Source organism: Panthera leo, chromosome B1 (assembly GCF_018350215.1).
Source record: "Panthera leo isolate Ple1 chromosome B1, P.leo_Ple1_pat1.1, whole genome shotgun sequence".
Lineage (NCBI taxonomy): Eukaryota > Metazoa > Chordata > Mammalia > Carnivora > Felidae > Panthera > Panthera leo.
Window position 1 is genome coordinate 190,445,254 of NC_056682.1, and position 22,541 is coordinate 190,467,794.

Consider the following 22,541-nt stretch of genomic DNA (forward strand, 5'->3'; position numbering starts at 1 on the left):
GCTCCCCTGAGAATCCAAGATTTACAAAGTTGAAAGAGGTAGATCACTTAGCTCCCTGGTGGCTGTATCTATCATGTGCCAAGGCAACCGGCTGATCATTGAAAACATTCAGTGTAGCCAGTTATCAGGCATAAGAGGGACATGAGTAAATCTCGACTTGTAAAATTTCTAAACCCAATCGTTTTTTTAATTAGAAATCATTACCTTTACCCAGTTCCCTCCACCTGAAATTCTCCACAACTTGTTTGTCTCCTAGATAAAACTAAATCATCTGTAAGTTCCAGATGAAGGTCCATGCCCTCCACAAAGCATTTTCCAGCTGTCTTCACCAACACTAAAGTTAAAATAAACCACTCTTTTTCAGAGCTGTAATGCTTCAAAACTATCTGTTAGGGAACGTAATACACCACACTATTACTAGATGGGCTCATGTCTTTCCTCCAGATTACACTGTGTGCTCCTCTAAGGTAAATCTTGTTTATCTCTAATTCCCTTCCCTTTACCCTTTTTTGCCTGGTACCTTGTAAAGTGCCATTCAGCTCCTGTTGAATGCAGAACGAATACATTTGAACAAATGTGTATATGCATTATGAAATATATGAAGGCAAGAATGAAAGAACAATGCATGCGTAAATGAAGAAATAAAAGGAAGATCTACACCAGCCCCTCTATACCAGGATGCTGACATCGGTTCACCTGGTTTGTTGAAATTTGCTCTTTAGGAAAACTGAGAAGTCAGGATTCTGAAGTATTTCATATGGGGTTTTAGGCAATTCATAACAGTCAACATTCACATTGGTGCAGGGAAACTCCACTTATTTCACTGGATCCACACAGAGACAGCCATTGAATTTCCGGTTAGAAAGCTGAGGGGTAAGTCATCTCGGACAAGTTCCAGATGAAGAAAGCGGGAAAAACTGTTTACATGGTAATAATTTTTGTTCAAAACATCACATTGAAAGTGGAAAGGCCAAAACCAGGGGAAAATATCAGACACTGGCAAAAAAATATTATGAAGGCTGATTATGTAAACCTTGTCTTATTTGAAAGGTAAAGACTGTAATCCACATATCAAGTTCAAATTTCCTGTTTAAATATTGTTAGTTTGAATGTTAATCTGAGTTCCATGTTTGATTGCAGGGATCAGGGCTGCAAATATTGATTACCATGAAATGAAAGCAGAAATTCATTTCTGAAAAGGAAGCTGAGGAGTGCATTTATATGAAACCAAGTAATAAATAATACCTTGGGATTCTGACTCATTCCCAAACCAGAGTGTAATTATTTCCTCTTTCACCGTGCTTCCTCAGCCTCCTTTCAGTTGACTGAATGCACATCCCATATCTGGGCACATTTACAAAAGCTAAAACAAACAATCCAAGTAGCCAAACACCATGGCAACAGACCCAAACTTGACACCACTAACTCACAACAATAAATCTCCATAGATTTCAGAGCCACCATCAGATCCCCTGCTTTGTCCTCCCATTACAAAGCCTCACTTTCCCAATGAACTATAGGGAGTCACTGTTTTCATGCCATGACTCCTAATAATTGCCAAACCCAAGCTGTGACAGACAGTAAGGGGAAAAGCTCACAACAGAGAATCCCCAGCTGAGCAAAACCTGCTCCCCTGAACACAGTTTGCTTTTGAGAACAGTCAGAATGATCAGGTTATAGTTGGGAGACACAATCTTGCAGAAAGTTAATGAGCTAAACACTTCACGGTGTGAGAGTCGCTTGACCCTAATGTTATTCTTCCTTTGACAAATCTCCAGGACACAGAGTATGTGGATTCACTATATATTTCTACATGATCTGGTTGTGACATCATATTTGTACATAGGTTTTTTCATATATGACTGATACACTAAGTTTGAAAGGAAGGGGAGAACTGAGGCAGAAATCTTGATGTGGGTCAATGGACAAATAATTTCATGTGAACACAAAACAGAAATCAGGAAAATGTATACTGATACTTTCCTTGAAGCAGTCAAGCGCCTTAAATTCTCCTCTGCTTTGTCCGTATACAAAGAACCCAAATGTTGCATAGACACAATAGAAGGGCACAAGCAGAGCTTAGTAATATCCACTTCAATGGGCCCCAAATGATAGTAAGTAGATGGATAAAGGCTACGACAAAGTTTTCACCACACCAAGGAAAAGAAATAGACAATAAAGAGGATAAAGTGAAGTTTTCAGAAATTAAATGACTCATCTCAATTCCGAAATTATGTCCTCTGCATTTTATTAGTGTTAAAATATCCTCTTATTTATAATATGATGGTAGGGGCAAAAAATATTATATTTTTATTTAGTTCTATTTTTGTTGTTCTTTTTTTTATTTGGAAAAATTAAAAAGAAAAATAGCGGCTCTCGAATGTAATTAAAAACATATATCATTTTATGAAAAATGGAGAAAAGTATGGAGAATGATGTAATACATGCTTATGTTTCTCAAACCTTCGATTAATGATCAACAATGTGTCATTTGGTATAGTTTTGTGTTTTACATAATTAAGCAGCTCAGATTCAGCTGGAGTCCCCTTGACCTCCAATCTCAGTGGCCTACAATTTTAGGCAGTAGGAGCAGGACTAGATTTTTAGCTCCAGGTTCCCTTCCATTACTCCAAGTGGTTCCTTGTAATCAGAGAAGTCCTTGGACAAGTGGTAAATGATGCTCCGAAGAAACATCTCACGTGTGGATGTTCGAAGGAATGCAAAGGACCTGACCAATAAGTGAAAATGAGAAACAAAATCAAGCATTTACATCATAAACTGTAGTCTCTAGGGGCGCCTGGGTGGCTCAGTCAGTTAAGCGCCTGACTTTGGCTCACATCATGGTATCATCACTCTTGAGTTCGAGCCCCGTGTCTGGCTCTGTGCTGACAGCTCAGAGCCTGGAGCCTGCTTCAGATTCTGTGTCTCCCTCTTTCTCTGCACGCCCCCCTCAAAAATAAGTAAAAGTAAAACAACTTTTTTTAAATAAATTGTAGTCTCTGTTCCATTAGGGTCTTATAGTTAATTCCCAAATCTTTGGCAGAGCAGACACAGCTCAAGAGACAAATTTTCACATTCCTTTAAAACTATAAATGTCATACATAATCTCATTGTTATTGGAACAAATATAACACCATTAAGACAATTTTGGAATCTGGTCACTCCTCCTCAATAATGTGCGTGACTTTGGGCAAATTAATTATCATTTTTGAGCTTTAACTTCTTTATCTTTAAAATGAGAATTATAATACCTACCAAAAAATTAAATTTCTTGTTGAAGGATTAAATGAAATAATGTAAGTAAGCACATTTAGCACTGTGCTCAAGAAACACTACCAATTATTGCTATTAGTATGGTTTTTCTTCTACGGAGGTTACATGCTAATCCTAAAGGTTTTGAGTCTGTTACGTCTTTCAACCACTGTGTTCTATTCCCCAGCCTCCATCAAGGCTTCCTAACACACACCAGTTGCCAGGAATCTTTCCTAAACCTTCAATACAGAGAATTTATCTTCTTATGTGCAAATCTTATAATCCAAATGACTGTAATTTGCATATATAGCGGGTGATCTCTGGACTGAGATCTACTTGGGAAGTTAAGGCATAAGCAATTTAATATATCAGGCAAGAGATAAATATATGAATATCCAATATGCAAGATGCCATATACAAAAGAAAGAGAAAATCTCTGAAAGTGTTTCACGATACGGGTCAAATAAATGGTATGAGAAATGTGCTTTGGTTTCAACAGATATTAAGAGTCTGGAATGACTGTGGAAAATTCTGTAGTGAGGAGTCCAGTGCTTGGCCATTAGGGATGGGTAGAATTTGGTTTGGCTGACACGAGGATGGCTACATGAGTAAAATCAATGAATAAAGGACCTGGATTAACCCAGAGAAACTGGAGTAGTACAAAGTGATTGCAAATAAATCTCAATTTTATGTAGTTAGATTGAGGCCAGGAAGTGGAAATATCAAAGTTCCCAGCCACCCAGTACTTCTGGGAAGGTGCCATTTGGCAGAAATTTCCTCAACTCTGCTTTGTGAAATATTTCACGCCCACCTCTATTAGTTCCCCTTAGGGCAATTGTAGTATTCTTTTTCAACTTTTTAACTTGAGGGTTTTTTTCTTTTCTCCAAATTTGGCTTCTCATGATTTTTTGCTTTCCTGTTTCCTGTTAGTCTCTGACCTGCCTACCACCCTCTCCTAATGTAATATTTCCTTGTAACATCTAAACTATGCCCAGTATGGGACCTCTTCTTCCTCTGTCTCTAGATGCAGCCAAGACAAACGCTCTGTTTCTGACACCATTAAACCTGTTCCCAGGACTGTGAGAATCTGTACCTGCCCGGCCAAAAAATGGAGGTTTTAACCTCTAAGCAGAGGGGAGCCATTGAAAGTTGAGGAGGGGGAGGGGAAATTATGTCAGAAAACAGTTGTTGATCTTTTTGGGTCAATGGGATTTCAAACACTAGAATCTCTGGTAGCCATCTTAGAAAAGTTAAAAGGTGGCAAACATTACTAACCACATCAATAAAAATTTGGCTCAGTCAGCGTGATGCCTAAGCAATCACTGTGTATCATTCTGCGTGTACCATTCACTCAACCACCAGTCATTCTCTGCCTTTAAAAAAAAAAAAAAGGTTTTCTGCATTAATCAATCTTTCATATTCTTGTAAGGTGAGGTTCTCACACAAATGTTAACTTGGAGCCAATTTAATGCTCTCTCAACTGTAGCATCTGCCTCACTGGGCAGCCCACTCAGCTACATTCCCTACTTGACAGAGACAGCCCCATAATAATTTGAAAAATAAACAAGTGCTGTGAAAATCCATGTTAAATACTATTCAAAGTTGGCAGCTCACCTGTGAAGGTCTGAGGCCCATTTGCATACCATGACATTCCAGTGGTAAGGCCCTGGTACGGAATCTAAAAGGCAACTTCGTACTTGGGACATGAACTCCTTCCAAAGCATAGCACCAATAATTACTCAACCAGTCTCTATTTAAATATTTCTGGGTAGTTTCTCCGAAATCATATTTGAGATATTCAATTTGTAAAAAGTTTTGTCTTGTGTTGAATCGAGGTCTGCTGTTATCCACTGGTCCTAATCTTTTTTTGTTGTTGTTGTTCAGAATTAACAGAATAAATCTTACTCAGAAGCAGACGTGAAGTAAGGATTTTTGTGCCAGTGATTTATTACGGAGGTGCTTCCACAAGAACTTGTCAGGGAGTGGGAGAAGGAGGCAGAAAAGGGAAGATTTGAGTAAAGGTGCAATGACAAAGTCCCTTGGAGGGTGGCTTTGGCCTGACTCTGCAAGGGAGATGTCTAGAATAAAAATGACACCTCCTAAATTTTTTCCTACTTGGGGCAAGGAAGCTGTGCTTTCTCACTCCAACATGAATTAGTCAATGACTAAAAAGCCACTCTGAGGACCTAAACCTTTTGCATATTTGTCCTTCTGTGTCTGTGGGCAAAGCAGCTGAGCACCCTGAGAACAGTCCCCTGAAGGAAGATGTCAGGTGTGAGCCTTTGAAAAACAAAGAACATGGAAGCCAGAGGCAGAGATGACAGAAATGATAAAGGGATCTGAACACATCAAAACGGAGACCAAGAGTCCACTACACCCTTCTTCCTTGTGAAAGCCCTTAATGCCACTGTAGACAGTCTTCACTTCTTCTCCAAGTCTCCTTGTGTTTCTATTAAACCTTCCTGGTTCTTTTGACCCCAAGTTTGCATCCAAACCTTGTGAGAACTGAGTAATACTAAGTTGTGTTTGATCTATCATCTCTTGAAGAAAGTGGAACTTCAGTGGAACTTTCCACTATTTGTGGGAAGACACTGAGGTGAGCCTTTCAGACAGCAAAGGTTAAAAGGGTTGGATGTTAATTTCTGTAATTCTCCACACGTCAACTGCAAACAGAAAACATGGTGGCAAAGGATTTCCAGAGAAGCCCGCTAGACAGTCTGCGTCCCTTCCAGGGAAGCAACCAGACCCCATGCTGAAGACCTGAAGTTTCAGCTACAATGGTTTTCAATTCAGCCATGTTTATAAAAACAGCAACTTGGGAGCTTGAGGAAATTTTGACACCAAAAATTGTTTGAATTTTAGAGGCTGAAAAGTGCATTTCTAGCCTTTGGAAAGGTCACCCTTCCTGTTTTCAGGTTTATGAGCCGCAATGTTTATGGTGGCTCAGTTTCAACTCTTATTTCTTTCGCCTGCAGGGCATTTCTGTGTAAATGTCACTTTCTCCAGCCAGCACACGCAAGGTTGGCTTAAGATGGGTTTATACGTAGCTATCAGAAGCTCTGTTCCCATGGGCAAGGGTTGGTTTTTTTGTGCTTTTCCCCGTGTATTTTAATTGATCTTCCTGTTCATTTTGTGCTGTTTAAAGAAGCGTCTATAGTCATAAAAAAGAGGACCTCTAAAACACCAACAAAACCGGCACAAACCAACCAACAAATATAAAATTGTATCACAACACTATGTCCACATTAGGTTTGAAGGTTGATAATTAATCGTATTCCCCAAACTGGAGTTTTATGTTTGGTAATTAACCATATTCTTTCCTTCTCAAAGTTAGAAACAATTAGGAATAGACATAGGAGTCACAGGCAGAAAACAAAGTACTTGCTTTTGCAGAAGAGGGTGACGTTAGCATTGCCTGAACCCATAGACAGTGGGTTGCCTGATTCTCCTACGTTGTACTCAACAGAGCAACAGGACTGTGGCTGGCCTCTTCTGCAGGGACAGCACCTTCACCAAAGCACAATAGTTTTGGGGACAGGGCAGGGAGAGAGAAAGGAATGAAAACAGGAGCTAGGACACTCTGGTTTGGGCACCATCTGTCACCTTAGATAATCTACGTTGCTTATTCTCAGCCTTGGGCATCTCATTCATAAAATGAGTGCTGTGAGAATTAAATGAGATGATGTATATAAGGTATTTTGCACAGTTCCTGGTGCATAATGAGTATTCTATGATGAGTTTCTCCTGTTATCGAGAATATTATTTTATTCCTATCTTCACCACAGATTCTTAGGATTTAGGAGCTTCTTCCTGCCTATTTTTCTCCAGCTATAAATGCTGACATATCCAAACATTTTTCTTGGCATTTGAGACCCTATAGAAAGGATTAGATCCGATGGCAGCCCCAATTCTAGGATTGCTCCAGAGGAATCTTTTTGACATCACCTGGTCCATTAAACATTTAATGAATCCCTGTGTCCTACTAAGCACAGAATTAGGCACAGAGAAGGGCTGGAATTTGGAATGAGATTTTCCACAGAAATAATGTTTGCAATACATGGATTGGGGGGTGAAGCAGGGAGGTAGTGGTTTTTTAATTGCATTTGCTAACATTGTTTATGTGGCAAAGTATCAAGTTCCCAACAGCCAATAAGCACATAAAACTTGAAGACCTGAGAGCATCCCATGTTCACCGAATATTCCAACACAAAGAGAATTATACATTTCAACATGCTATTCAAACTAATACAGTGGTTCACTTCTTTGTATCCATATTATACTAGAAGTTTCAAAATCTCTAGGTCATAAGAGTAGTTCCCAAGCTTTACCAAGCCCTCAGGAGGGAAATAAACACTTCTTTAATCTTTCTAAAAGTCAGTAAACCAGACAGAGGGGCACCACACAAAATGACCCCCACACACTATTCCTTAAGAAGTTACTTGTGAATTATTAACGGTTGGTCAGCAGCAAAATCTTCAAGACAAAGACGGACATGAAATACGAAGGCTCTCTACTCAGAAAAGTCATTACAGTTTGCAAAGTTCATATTTAAATACTTTTTTTTTAATGTTTAGCTCCTGCTCAGCAGTCATGGATGGCCTTTCCATCATGGCAAATTTAAATGCATTAAATTACAGCCTCTTTTTTTCTATTGTGGTTTATGTAATTAACCAGAGCAGAGGTAATGTGGAAATACTAGGATTTCAGTAATTGAGACACTCACAATTAGCACTGATAAAAATTTATAGTGCATCATATCTTTATAAACTCAAAAAGAACCCACTATATTTCACAAGAGTACATCTACATATCAAGTTTACACATTTAGTAGTAAAATCAATATGGTCACTTTCTACAGAGGTTTACTTAACACGCTGGGTAGCTATGAGGTGACTTAATCACAAGTCAGACTTATGGAAATGCTAGTAATTATTTTATTCACTTATTTACTCCTTAATTACAGAAATATTTATTAAGCACCTACAATGTGCCAATTGTGTGAGTAACAGATGTGATTAACACAGATAGGATCTCCTCCTTCTTATAGGTTACCATCTAGTAGTAAGCATAGATCTGACTCTCATTGTGAATTTCACAACTCTTATAAACAGAACTAGCACTTTATTATGTATGATAGTAATTCAGTCTGCATACAGATATACCATTAATTTGTATTTTACTAACATCCATAATAAAAGCAATTATCTTGCTTCCTAACTCTCAGTACATTTTAGGCAGACAATGAGAAGTTCCCACCATTGTTCAAAAATATAAAGCCAATAACAGTACTTGCTACCATTCATTAAACACTTACTTCTTGCCAAGCATTGTTATCAATGCTTGACGGATTTTAATACATTTAACCTTCACAATCATATGAAGTAGTTACCATTTTTATCCCCATTTATTAGATGAGAAAACTATAACCCAGCGAGGATTCAGTAACTTGCTAAGATCACTCTTTTGGTAAGAAGTGGAGAAGGGACCAGAATGCACAGTAGTCATGGTTTTGAACACTGCAAGGTACCTACTCTCCAGTGGAAGATGTTCCCTCGGCATACCATTGTCTTCCTATTTTAGCAATCCTTGAAAGATGCATTGGGGGCTATATAAAAGTATAAGCTCTTTTAGTGACAATTATTGTGTCCAGATTTCCATGAAGTGGTAAGTGTTTTGAGTACCATACAAAGGCCAAGTGGAGTAGTTATTGCATAATGTTATGTGGTGACCTTTTCTTTGTCTTGATAGCAAACTACAGTTCTTAATAAAAATAGCTGGGACAGGAGAAGAACCAGGGATAGATTTTAGGTCAGATTTTCCTGTCAAAACTATCATTTGATGAGAAAAACATCAATTCCATCATACTCATCATTAGTAATTATTCTACATTAAGACAGAACTGAGATAAATAAAATGGTTTGGAATGCCTCTATTCCAAGAAAACTTCTTCACAGAACAAGGGCCTGGCTATTCAAGCTTTTACCTACAGACCTGGGTCATGTGAATCATCGATGTTTGTGTGAAGCCACATGGAGACATATTGAACTTAGTTGGAAAAACGAGGTAAGAGATTTGGCACCACAACTTAACTTTTTGATCTTGAGAAAACTCGTCATTTAACTGTTATAAGCTTCAGTTTATCTGTGAATTGGGATGCTCTCCATACAACTAAACACACAGAAGTATTTTTGAAGAGTAAAAAGACAAAGGATGTGAAAGTGCTTTATGTACTCTACATAGACTCAGTTTAATTCAAGGCACAAACATGTGTTGAGTGCACTCTATGGGATAGGGATTATGGGGAGCCCTGAGGTTACAAGATCAATGGGACCTATTCCAAAGCTTTAAAGGATCATTATCACTAGCATGTTAGTTTTAAGTCATGTTTATGGCACAATAGAGTTGCATTTTGTATGTGATACATACAATTTATAGTACATTTAGACCCCTTGTTTCATAAATATTTACTGTTAGTGTATGTTCATTTTTTAGGACATAAGGCATAATTTTACACTTTTAAATTATTGTTGCGGCTTTGTGTTTTTATGACATGCTAATCACCATTTCTGTGATTTATTTGTTGACAAATCCTTGGTTGAAAATATAAGTGTCAAATATAATATTGTTTCCATAAGAGGCACATTCCACTTTATAACATGTGTTTTAGGAATACATTATACTCTAACTTGGAGGCTACATTTTAAGTTTGTTTTTCAAATTAACACAGTAAGAGCCTAAAAAATGGATATTTTTCTCAAATAAACTAAAGTATGATATATAAAGCAAATATAGAAAAGCACTAAATATTCTTCTTAATCCTATAGATCATGGATCTGAGGTTTATTTATGATGATTAAATATGCACTCTCCCCTTTTCTCCAAGAGAGAAATTATCTCATTAGTTATTCACTTGTTTATCATTCATTTAATAAGCTTCTATTGCATGGTCACTATTCTCTGTGCCACAAGGATATGAACAATGAAAAAATTACCAAAGGAATTAATGATATAGCCCCCACCCTTGAAGATCTCCCAGAAATAAACATTCCCTGGGTCAGGATGCAGTATCGAGGATAGCTCAGCTGAGAAACAGAGAAAGCCTAGTCTCTTGCGGAGCCACCATATCAGCCCTGGAATATCAACCCCCTAGACAGCACATTTAAGTAGAAAAATAAAATTCCTAATCAGTTTGAGTCATTTTTTGGAAAGTTCCTGTTATTCATAGCTGGATGCAATTCCCAACACATAAAGATCTCTGATTCATGTGGAGCCCAAGAAAGGGAGTTTTTACCTGCTGGGCAGAAACAAAGGTAGAAAGGGGCTCAAGTGAAATGATGATAAGAAGTTGGGCAGTGCTACACAGAGTACCAGAGACTTTACAGGCAAACTTACAAGGAGGCTTAAGATCTACCTAAAAGCAACTACCTAAAAGCTGTGGGGAGAAACATCTCAGGCAGAAGCAATGGCAGAAGCAAAGGTGTGGAAGTTATGAAAGAACAAGGCATATTCAGGATTAGTAAGTATCTCTGGTGTGACTGGGATGTAGGGAATTAGGGGGGCATTGGGATGCAGAAGAAGCAGATTTATGAATCACCTGAAATGCCATGCTAAGTAGTTTGGACTTCACCTTACCAGGCACAGACAGAGCTCAAGTGGTTCAGTGCATCCACCTCATTGGTGCCAACAGCCTCATTCAGATGTTTCCCCAGGATTAGAGACAGCTGAACATTGCGGAAAAGTGAAAGCTTGGACTGTGGCTACTGGAAGAGCTTATTAAAGAATAGCAGATGTCCTACCAAACAAAAAAGGCAATACACTCCTTTGAGTTACAGCAGAACTACACCTGCCATTAGCCAGCCTTTCCAGAGGCTATCCATGATGCTGCACTTCAATTTCTCTAGATAAGCTATTTGTTCCTTTTCAGAATATGATATAAATCAAATTCACATGAGTCATTCTCTAGGGAACAATTGATGCACACAAGTCTCTGCTCCATCAGGAGGCCAGCATTACTGTCTATAGAAAAGGGAGTCCTTGAATTTTTGTCATTTTATATTGCTTTCCCTGTACTTGACTTCCATTTTATGATTTCTATCAATCTCCTCCAAATAAAACAAAATTTAGCAGACATTTCTTGAACACCTATTATGTGCCAAGCACTGTGCTAGAAATGCAGAGAATTTCAACTTTATGGTGATAAAGGTAGACACAATGTTTAGGTTAGTACAGTATAGTTGGGGATGAGGCAGAGTAAATAGGGTTGCCAAATTTTGCAAACAAAAGCTCAGGATGCCCAGGTAACTTTGAATTTCAGGTAAACAATTAATGATCTTTTAAATGAATTTGTCTCAAATATGACATGGGTCATAATTATAACAAAAACAATAGATTGTTTGTCTGAAATTCAAATTCAACTGGGTATCCAGTATTTAATGTGGCAACATTAATAACAGAATCTGTGCAAAGGAACGCATAAAAAAAAAAAGATATTTTGGTCCCTAATAGGGGTCCCAAGGGAATGTTATAACAGTAACTTCCATTATTGAGTGTTTATTTAGGAGAATACCCAGGTACAACTAAACTAGTTGCTTACATCCTGCACTCACTTTGATTTTGGGGGTGCTCATACTACAAACATTAAATATTTTGAGTATCGTTCACTGCTAACATCATTTAGTTCACCACAAGGATACCTTCAAAGGAAAACAGGGATACTTAGCATTCTACCTTTTAGTAATGCAAAAGAGGTGATGATACCCAAAGCACAAACCGAATTGGCCTTTCCCATGCTTCACTATTTTGTTTTCAGCTGTGTTTAGATGGAACCCAGTGAATCCTCTGGACAGGGCCCGTGGCCAGGTAGGGAATGAGAGCCACTCTCAAAGGTAGTTTGGACAAGGCCAGATCAGGCCAGGAAGATAAATGGGCTGCAGAACAGATGGGCAACAGTGGGGCACCATCCAGAACGTAGTCAATGACCAGAAAGACAGGCATGCAAGAGAGGGAGGGAGGGCAAAGCCAGGCAGGGAATCCAGGCCTGAGGCTGCTCAGGGTCCAAAACAAAGAGCTGGGACTGTCAGCTGATAGAGGCCCGTGTCCAAGACTGAGTGTGAGGACCATACTCCAGTTCCTGGAAAGGATGAAACAGGCAAAACAGAGGTTTCAGGTTTAGAGGGTCCTAGTTTACTAAGCACATGGAAAAAATTTTACACAGAAACCAGTGTTTTGTTTGTTTGTTTGTTTGTTTTTAAAGGTATGATATAAAATTAGAATTTCTATGAAAGCAAAGATTTTTTTTTAGTTGGAATTCATCTATTCAATTACCAAATAGTGGTTGAGCATATATATGTATCATGCCATGTCCAGTGACAGACAATAGAAGTATAATCACCATTATCATCATCATCCACTAATAGCAGCCAATATTTTTGAATGCTTACAATGGACCTAGTTATCTTCCATGCTCTTTGCATATATGAATTCATTTTATTCTCACAACAATCTTATGAGGCAATTTCTATTATTACACCTGATTTACCTATGAGGAGACTGAGGCCAGGGGAAGCACACTGGGGTTTGTTCATGGTTATACCGGGTTTGGAGTTAGCAAATTAGAATTTAATCCAGAAAATTGGGCTGCAGAATTCATGTTCTAAACCCCTGTACTGTACATGTCTTAAAACGATCACCAGTCTCCACCTCTGTCCTCACTAAGCTCCCAGAACAGAGATGATAGAGAAGACATACTGGTAAATAGCTACTCATAGCACACTAACATCACACAGGCTATCAGACAGCATTCATATAAAGTCTTGGTAACCCAAAAGAAAAGGCCAATTGAGATCTATGGATATGTCTCAAAAGAGACAACATTTTTAGCTGCATCCAAAATGGTTGGTGGAATTTCGTCATTCAGGTAAGAGTTTTCTGGACAGAAGAAATGGAATGATAAAGACCCCTGGAAGGGATATTTGGGGAGGCAAGTTATTCCAAGAGACTGGAACTGGGCACACTAAGGAAAGTGGCAGGTGTCAAGAATGGGCAGGTAGAGTTAGATTCACTTTTGTGTGCCCCTATAAAGCATAGACCCCACAGGAGAAACTCTAGGGAGCCATTCTGGGTTGTAAGCATGGAAGTGACACCATAAAAGCCAGGAAGAGCGTGGAAATGGATTGAGTGATGGGAAAGACAGGTTCTGGGTGAAACTGAAGTGAGTCCCAAAATGTAAATGAAGTGCTAAAATACATTCAGTCTCAGGATAGGCAGCCCAAGCCAGTCCCAACTCCCCAAGAAGCAGGAATACAGAGACTGGGAAGCAGGCTGGGCTGATATATAATAATGATACTAATAGAAAACCCATTCTGATGGCTCTTACCAAGTGTCAGGTACTGCTCTAAGTGTTTCACACCTATCAACTCTTTAAATCTTTACAAAATCTGCATTTTGGAAATGAGGAAGTAGAGAACTTAAGTAATTTGCCCAGAGTCATATAGTTAATTGGTTGGGGAACTTAGCTTTGAACCCAAGCAGCATGACACTACAGTCCATGTTCTTAATACACTCTACTGCCTATAGCCTATGTTGCCTATAAAATACAGAATGGAAAATAGCAAAATATATAGACTCACTAATTATAATTGTAAAACTTTCAGGACCCAGAAAAGTCATTGTGCTTCCAGCATGGTGTGATAAAGGAATTGGGTTAAATCAGCAGCTGGAGTGTTGAGCTATGAAAGAAGAAATAAAACTTCTTTCTCTTGATCCCTTTGGTGTAAATGATACAATCCTGTAACTGACTTCTCAGTGAGGACGCAGAGGTTGACTATAGAGTTTTATCTCAGAACCAATGAAGAATGGGGTTCAACTTTATCTCCACTATTGTAAAACTGTGGGCTAGATTTTTTTTAACTTGGGCCTTCATTTTCTCTTCTGTAAAATGTGAGTGATAATAACTACCTCATAAAGTTGTGGAAAGGATTAAAGAGGTCATATGTGGAGAGCATTCAATGCATGGTGAGTTCTCAATAAACAGTAGTTATTGGGTGATTGTAATTATGGGGAAGATGTGATGAGTTCCCTATATCAGAAAACAAATGGCCGTTACAAGGGACATGGAGTTGTCCTTTCCAACTCTTGGATTTGAGATTCATTCCAAGATATGGACAAAGCCACGCAGGGGAATTTCTGTGATGCCATCCCACTAACCCGATGTGTGATGATATTTAGTCAGGTTCAGTGCAACAATAGTTGAAAGAGAAGCCAGAAAAAGAATGCTGGAGTTCCATACTGCAATGTGGAAAATTCAGAGAACACAGAGAAAAAATATTATGAAGACTTCCGACAGCGAACGGCTAGTGGACAACATCCCTAGAATCTAAGTTCCCAATGCCTCAACTCATTCCTCATCAAATATTAGCAGGGGAAGGTTTCCTCCAGAGGAACAAATCTCTGATATTATCACACTGGACAATCAGAAAACAGGAATCAGTGTCATAGGTGTTGCTTTATCCACATTTGGAATGAATCCATTTTGGCATCCTGAAGCCAACACTGTTTGTATTTATTGGAGCTGAGCTAGAAATCCAAGTTAGGTCAGGTGAATTAAGCCTTATGTAAATCTACAAGACTTATATACACAGGTATTTTCTTTTCAATTTTTTATTCAGTTTTTGCTTTTTGTTCATTTTCCTCTGCATTATAATCACTTGTAGTAACATCTTGAAGATCCACAAAGGCTTATAATTAAAGCTCTTGAAATAATTATCACTGAACTAAAGGAAACATTTTTAAAAATTGGTTGCAAGGAAGTATGCAATGCAGATAAATGCCTCTTGCCACTTTATAGGACTTGAAGTCCACCCAAGAGCCTGAGGGTAAGCCCAAAATGTTCCAAAGTAGAGACACTGGATGTCCCTTCTACTTGCAAAAGATAGAAAAGGAATGAGGAGACCAGGATTTGAGTCCTAGTTTGGGTATTCATTTGCTTTTGAGCTGGGAAAGTCACTTACCTCCCTGGTAAGTCATTCACCTCATGTTATTCAGTTGTAAAATGGAGTGGTTGTACTGCATAGTTTCTAAGGGCTTGCAGGCTTAGTGAATACAGAAGGAGACACACTGTGCTTACATCAAGAGGTCATGTCTCCAGGAGTGGTCAAGGGGCTGTGGCACTACATTGCCCAGTTCCCATCCTAGAACTGCCACTTACTCACAGTGGGACCTCTCAGGTTAATCGTTTAGACTTTTGGTGCTCATTTCCCCCCTCTTTGTAAAACTAGGATAATGATGACAATGTTGTCCTCATCAGGTTACTAGGAAAATTGAGTGAGTTAACACTTTAGCATAACACAGTTCTTAACATAGTAGCTATACTCATCTTAAAATATCTCTATAAGAATATCTCTATAAGAATATCTCTATAAGAATTGCCCAATGCCAGCCACGTGTTCAGTTATTTACTTAAATTTTATCATCCAATCCACACAGCCCTCCTGAAAAACTGATATTCTTATCCTCGAGGGTTCAGTACCCTGCCAGGAGCTATACAACTAGTGAGGTCCATGGTGGCATTTGAACCATGCAATGAAGAAACACCCAAATCTTTGCACCTTTGACCATATCACATTGTCTCCCTGGTTCTTTCCATTCTTTCTGGCCCTTCCTGCTTGCAGGACCAAGGTTCATCACATAAAAACTAGCAAACGAACGCAAGGAGATGTTATGTTTAAAGCTGCATTTGCAAAGACTTGAAAGTCTAAAACCAGATAATCCTGTGTGACTATGGAAATCAATTAACTTCCCTCCTCCACAGCTCCTTATTTTAGTGAATGGTCTCACCTGCCACAGAGTCTCCCAAGCTAAAAGACAGGATTAATACTATATAACTGAAAGATGTAACAATGAGAAGAGAGAACATAACAATCAAAAGAGAAACACAATGAGATTATCATACAGATGCCAAAAATGGCATTAATAAAATCAAATGTCTATTATACATAAAAACATGTTAAAAACATCACATGATAAAAGTACCACTATGAGACAAAATTCATGATATTTAATCATGGCACATATGAGGCATTACCATTAAAATCAAAGAAAAGAGAAAATAACCATTGTTACGTTTACTATTTCAGATTTCATCTCTGAAATACCTAGACGCTCCTATAGAGTGTGAAACTGTACAATAGGTATAATATTATCAATGTCGAGAAAAATATTATTAATTGAAAGTGATGTTTACATATCTATAAATCTCAATAAATCAACTTAAAGGTCTCTAGAATGATAAGAAACAGGATTTCTAATAAAGTAACTGAATACAAAATAAATATTTAAAGATTAATAGCATCATGTCTTACAAATACTACTGCAACAGCCTCTTCTGGATCTGCTTCCTCTTGCTCATACTCCCTAAAGTGTATTTTCCGCAGAGCAGCTAGAATAATCATCTTAAAACAGATCTGATCATACCATTGACCTACTTCAGATCTTTCAACAACTTCCCATTGCACCTTAAACACACTCCACACTCAAAACTCTGCCCTCGTCATCCTGTTCAGCTTCATCACCTGCCTCTCCCCCTTGCCTGTGATGCTTCAGGCCCCTTCACATTTTTTAAGCTTCTCAAACATGCTCAGGTAGACTCATTCACCTCAGGACCTTGCATATTTGTTCTGGTTGCCTTGTCTATCCTGGTTTCTTGCTTTTTGGGTGCCTGGATACTTCCATTTCTTCAGACCTTGGCTTCAGACCTTTCCTTAGAAAGATCTTCCCTTGGGGTACCTGGTTGGTTAAGTATCTGACTCTTGATTTCAGCTCAGGTCAAGATCTCCCAGTTTGTGAATTCAAGTCCTATGTAGTTCTCTGCACTGACAGCTCAGAACCTCTCACTCTCTCTCTGCCCCTCTCCTGCTCATGCTCTCTCTCTCTCTCTCCCTCTCAAAATAAATAAATAAACATTAAAAAAAAGAAAGATCTTCCCTGAACACATTATGTTGGTAGCTTCTCTACTAGCCTTCCAAATCCCACATACTCTTATTTTCAGTCACCAAGTACATGTATCATCTGAAATTATACATTCACTTCTTTGTTTATATGGTTAGTATCTCTCTCCTTTTGTAAATTATACTTTATTAGGGCAGGGACCATAACTGTTTTCATGCAGTTCCCATAATATTTCTGGGGAAAACTGACTAAGCGATTCTAAGATTTGTAGAAAATAATAAACAGATAATGAGAGTAACAATAATTTTATAATTAAAGTGAAATTAAAAGGGAACCGACCTTGCCACATATTAAGAAATACTGCAAACCTACAATCATTAAGGCATTTAAGTAGAATAAGTGTGAAACAATTGTTGGTGAATGTAAAAACAACTATCACATTCAACAGGTAAATGGATGGATTATTCAACAAATATTATTAAAGAATTTTTCATCATAAGACAAAAAATGTTTGGTGTTTTACTACACACCATAAACTGGAACAAAATCCAGATTAACTTATCTGTTAAATGTTAAGTAAATAAATAAATCTAGTGGGTAATACTTCAAAGATCTGATAGAATTCAAGAAACCGTGAGATCATGACCTGAGCCTAAATCAAGAGCCTGATGCTCAACCAACTGAGCCACCCAGGCTCCCCTAGAGAAAAGCTTTCTAAGCTTAAATATAGTGAATGAAAAAGACATCTCTACATCAGACATAATCATGGAAGGGGTGCCTAGGTGGCTCAGTCAGTTAAGGTTGGTTCAGTTGGTTAAGCGTCCAACTTTGGCTCAGGTCATGATCTCATGGTCGGTGAGTTTGAGTCCAGTGTCAAGCTCTGTGCTGACAGCTCAGGGCCTGGAGCCTGCTTCTGATTCTGTGTTTCCCTCTCTCTCTGCCCCTCCCTCTCTCCTGCTCACATGCACGTGCGCTCTCTCTCTCTTTTATTTCTTTCTCTCAAAAATAAATAAACATGAAAAAAAATTTACCCCCCAAAAAACCATAATCATGAAAAACTTCAAGTGAAAATTACCAAGAAAACTAATTATAAGAAACATGCTGATAAGATATTCTTAATCTATAAAAAAGTGTTTACAAGTCAATTTAAAAAATCACTCAAATCCCAAAGCAAAAGTAGGCAAAGGAAATTAGCAAATAATTCACATAAGTAAAATGACAAATATGGACATATGAAAAAAAATGATGAGCTTCCCTGATAATCAAGCAAATGTGAATTTAATGGCTAATATTTTTTAAGTATTAAAGTAGCAAAGAGTTTTTTCAAAGATAATCCTAGTGTTGGCAATGATGCATTACACAGGCACTCACCCATAAGGATAAGCAAGGCTAAATTGGCATACCATGTATATTTTGAAATGGATTCCTAAATGCTCCTAAAAATTGCCCACACCAAAAAAAATTGCCCACAACAACATTCTCCTGTAATACAGTCTTCATCTATCAAAGAACCATGCAGTGCAGACCCATAACATCAGCATCCCTGCATCCTACAACATGAAAATCCTAGACCCCCACACCTCATCTTTGCCTTTGTTCCTTAGCACCCACTATATTCCTTTGCTACTTAGGTCTTCACCCACTGGTTTCTTTTTCATCCACAGATCCATATTTTTCCTTGGGACATAACAACAGATTTGGCTTCTTTAACTGTAACCATCAAAACTCTCTTGACATAGCTTTATACTTGCCTTCTGAAGTCTTTCTTTGTTTTTGCCCTTGGTGGCCGCCTGGGCTGACCCTTCAGCCTGTCATAGATTTGTAAGGAAAGCACACTTTCTAGGCAGCCCTACCCCTCTTGTGATGGCTAATTTTGTCGACTTGGCTGGGCTAAGGGATGCCCAGAGATCTGGTAAAACATCATTTCTGAGTGTGTCTGTGAGGGTGTTTCTGCAACAGAAACAGAATTTAACTTGGTAGACTGAGTCAAGAAGCTCCATCCTTCCTAAGTTGGAAGGGGATCATCTAATTCCTGAGGGCCTGAGCTGAACAAAACGGCAGAGAAAGGGAGAATTTGTTCTCTGCTGGACATCCATCTTCTCCTCCCCGCTAACATCAGCATGCTTGGTCCTCAGGCTTTTGGACTTAGACTGGGATTTACACCCTCAGCTCCCTGTGGTTCTCAAGCCCTCAGGTTTGGATGAGAACCATATCATGGGCTTCCCTAGGCCTTCAGCTTGCAGATGGAAGACTGTGGACCTTCTCAGTCTATATAATCATGTCAGTCAACTCCGCAGAATAAATCTCTTTCTATATATGTGTATCTTCATCTATATGTGCACCTACATCTATGTCTATATCCTGTTTGTTCTGTTTCTCTGGAAAACCCTGACAAATATATCCCTTATTAGAGGATGGGACACTTATGTATTTAAAAGGCATTTCTTTAAGGCTGTAGAGTCCAGAAGCCTAAGGATTTGGATACTATAAGTGGCAAACCAACTCAACTATAATGAGAAGCAAATAATTCCATTGTCAGCTAGTGTTCTGGTTACACAAAAGCCAAGTAGTAACTGTGAGTGCTTATCTTCAGCACTCAGAGCATTATCTAGGTGTTTGGTGATTAGGTTCAACTCTGCTACTAAATGATCTGAACAAGTGGTAAAACTTGCTGAGCTTTATATATATATTTCTCATCAGGAAAATGAAAAGTTCAGATAAAGGCAGAGAAACGTGAGGTTCTCTGGTACAGAAAAAGATCATAGGTTGGAGTCAAATAGAACTGAATTTGAATGTTAGCTTTGTCCCTTACTCCATATGTGACATTGAGCAATTTTATGTAGCTTCTCTGATCCTCTGTTACCAGTACAGCTCTAACATGTACTCCAAACATACACCAGACATATAGCAAACATATACTATGCCATAATCCATGAACGGCAGATATCAAAGAATCCCAGAACCTCAGAACAATAAGGGGCTTAATCCTGGGTGGTAACTATTGAATATATTGAAATTCAGAAATATAACTGTGACTATATATGTATGCACTCTTGTAGTATAAAGGCAGTGATGCTTTAGACTCTTACCCAGAAAACTAAAAAAGTCATATACTAAAATATGATAAACTAGAAAAAGTCTTATACTAAAATTATAGCACTCTGGGTTATTTCTTTTCAGATATTATCCCTAACTAGACTTGTGTTTTTTCACTAAGTCATTTTTACACAGGAATTTTCTCTTCTGTAGAGTAACAAATGTATTAGTTTATACTTTTTTAATTTTTAAGTAACAAAAAACCAACTTGAACTAGTTGAAGCATTAAGGAGAATAAGTAACTGAGCAGCAAAGATCAAGTGTAGTGTGAAGTTTAAGTGTGGCAAGGATAAAGTACTCAAATGATGTTAACCGGGGCTCCATTTCTTTCAGGTAAATTCTTTCCATGCAGGACACACTGAAAAATTCCACTTCCCCATAGTGCTGGCAAAAAGAAAAAGATCTCATAAAGAATTCTGATTGGCTGTTCTTGAATCATGTGCCTATTGCTGAACCAATAACCTTGATGAGAGCACCACGTGTTTGTCTGGACCTGAGTCATGTTCTCAGCTCTATGGGTGCTAAAGAGGGTATAAGAGCCCGCTACCAACAGAGCCATGTGGAATTGGTTCCCCAGAAAAGTTGATGGGTCCTTTACCTGAAGGAAGAGTCAATGTTGGCCTGGAAACGAAGGATGGTACCTTATATGATCTCAAGTTTCTTCATAACTTGTTTTTTTTTTTTTCTATTTTCTATTACTCTAGGCCTCATCACAAATAAGCACCTAAGCAGCTAGTTAAAATCTGAAGCAAGGATCATTTAACATTACAAAAGAGCAGAAATATGATGTTTTAGGACAAATGGAAATTTTGCACTAATAGATGCTTTGAAGTGGACAAACAGCAATCACTAAGCATGTTGTTTTGTGCCTAGTAGAACACAAGGCTCTCTTGGAAAGGCACGCGGTGCTTATGTTGGAGATGGGTAAAACAAGGCAAGCATGTGTAAACCATATGAAACATTCAGCAAGGCCTGTGAACATGTTTGAAATCAGAAAACTTACCACTTGGGTACATCACCTCATGTAAATCCCTGAGATCCTCCGGCTTGGACCTGTAAAATGGGTACATTAACATTAATACCTTCTCCAAAGAACTGTAAAGACCAAATGAGGTGCACCTAAAAGCATTCCAAAAATATAGTGTGGTACAGACACAATTATTTTTACAGAAAGGCTTTAAACAGGTGCTAGATTTTGTGGCACGATTTATAAATGCTACAGAAATTCGGATAAAGCAGAGGACAGTGGGTAATGATCTGGTGATAACGGGAGGTGGGATTGGAATGGGGACTGACAGGATGGATGTGGCATGGACACAGACAGGAGAGATAAATGTGTTGTGACAGATGAAGTTTTATGATTTGACTCTGGACTAACTTTCAGGAACTTCCAGCTTCATAGTTTTCTACCTTGTGCTAGCTAGTTCACAGTCAAGTTTACAGTTTTTCTTTTACTGTTCACTGTTTCTATTTTGCTTTGAAAGCATGGACAAATTCCACAAGTTTCAGCTGATGAAGAAAGCATCGTATTGAAAACGTGTGCCAGAGAGAAAAGCTCTCCAGTGCTTATAGAAAAGAACAGAGATCTGCCAAACAGTCTGAAAACAATTTGGAGTCTGGTATCAATGAGGTCCTGGCAAAAGTCTGCCAAGAATCAAATACTGAACCTCATCCTTGGCATTTCAAGTGACAAGTGTTACATAAAGAAATTGGAGCTGCTGAGCAGTGGACCCTACATTAGCTTCTTTCAGAAATAAAATATTAAGCAGTTTTTCTTTCCTCTAAGCTCTGATATCATTCCTATTCTACTCCACTGTTCAATGATGATTTATTATGTTCTCCTCCATGCCAGGAACTTGCTAGGTTCAAGGAAGACAAAGATGACAAATCATTGTACCTGACCTCAAGGTTCTTATGTCTAGTGATTTAGGCTGGAATGACAATTCAAAGATGGTGACACAAAAGAAGGTGAATTTTCAGATTGCCCATGAGAGGCAGACATGGAGACACTGTACAATTCCAATATGAGATAGAGCAGAATTTGACTAGGACAATTTAACCCTCAAATCTGAATCAATGAAATCATTTTTACTGAATGGAGACACCAAGGGAATTAAGAGGCACAAAAAAATTTTTTTTATATTCAAGTTGTACCCATTTTACAGATGAGGATCCACAGAGCCATAAGGATTTGTGTAGAGTAACACAATTAAGAGGTGAATTTTCTGATTCTAAATGTTGTGTCCTTT

At 38.4% G+C, this 22,541-nt stretch overlaps 1 long non-coding RNA gene across 2 annotated transcripts in view; it reads right to left on the minus strand.

Annotated features, from left to right (window-relative positions):
* The window catches only part of LOC122218583, a 145,973-nt gene extending 124,624 nt beyond the window's left edge, over positions 1 to 21,349 (minus strand). For both annotated transcript variants that reach the window (XR_006202017.1, XR_006202016.1), the window contains exon 1: positions 21,296 to 21,349. This is a non-coding gene — a long non-coding RNA (uncharacterized LOC122218583). The remainder of the gene's footprint in view (positions 1 to 21,295) is intronic.
* Between the last annotated feature and the right edge of the window lie 1,192 nt (positions 21,350 to 22,541).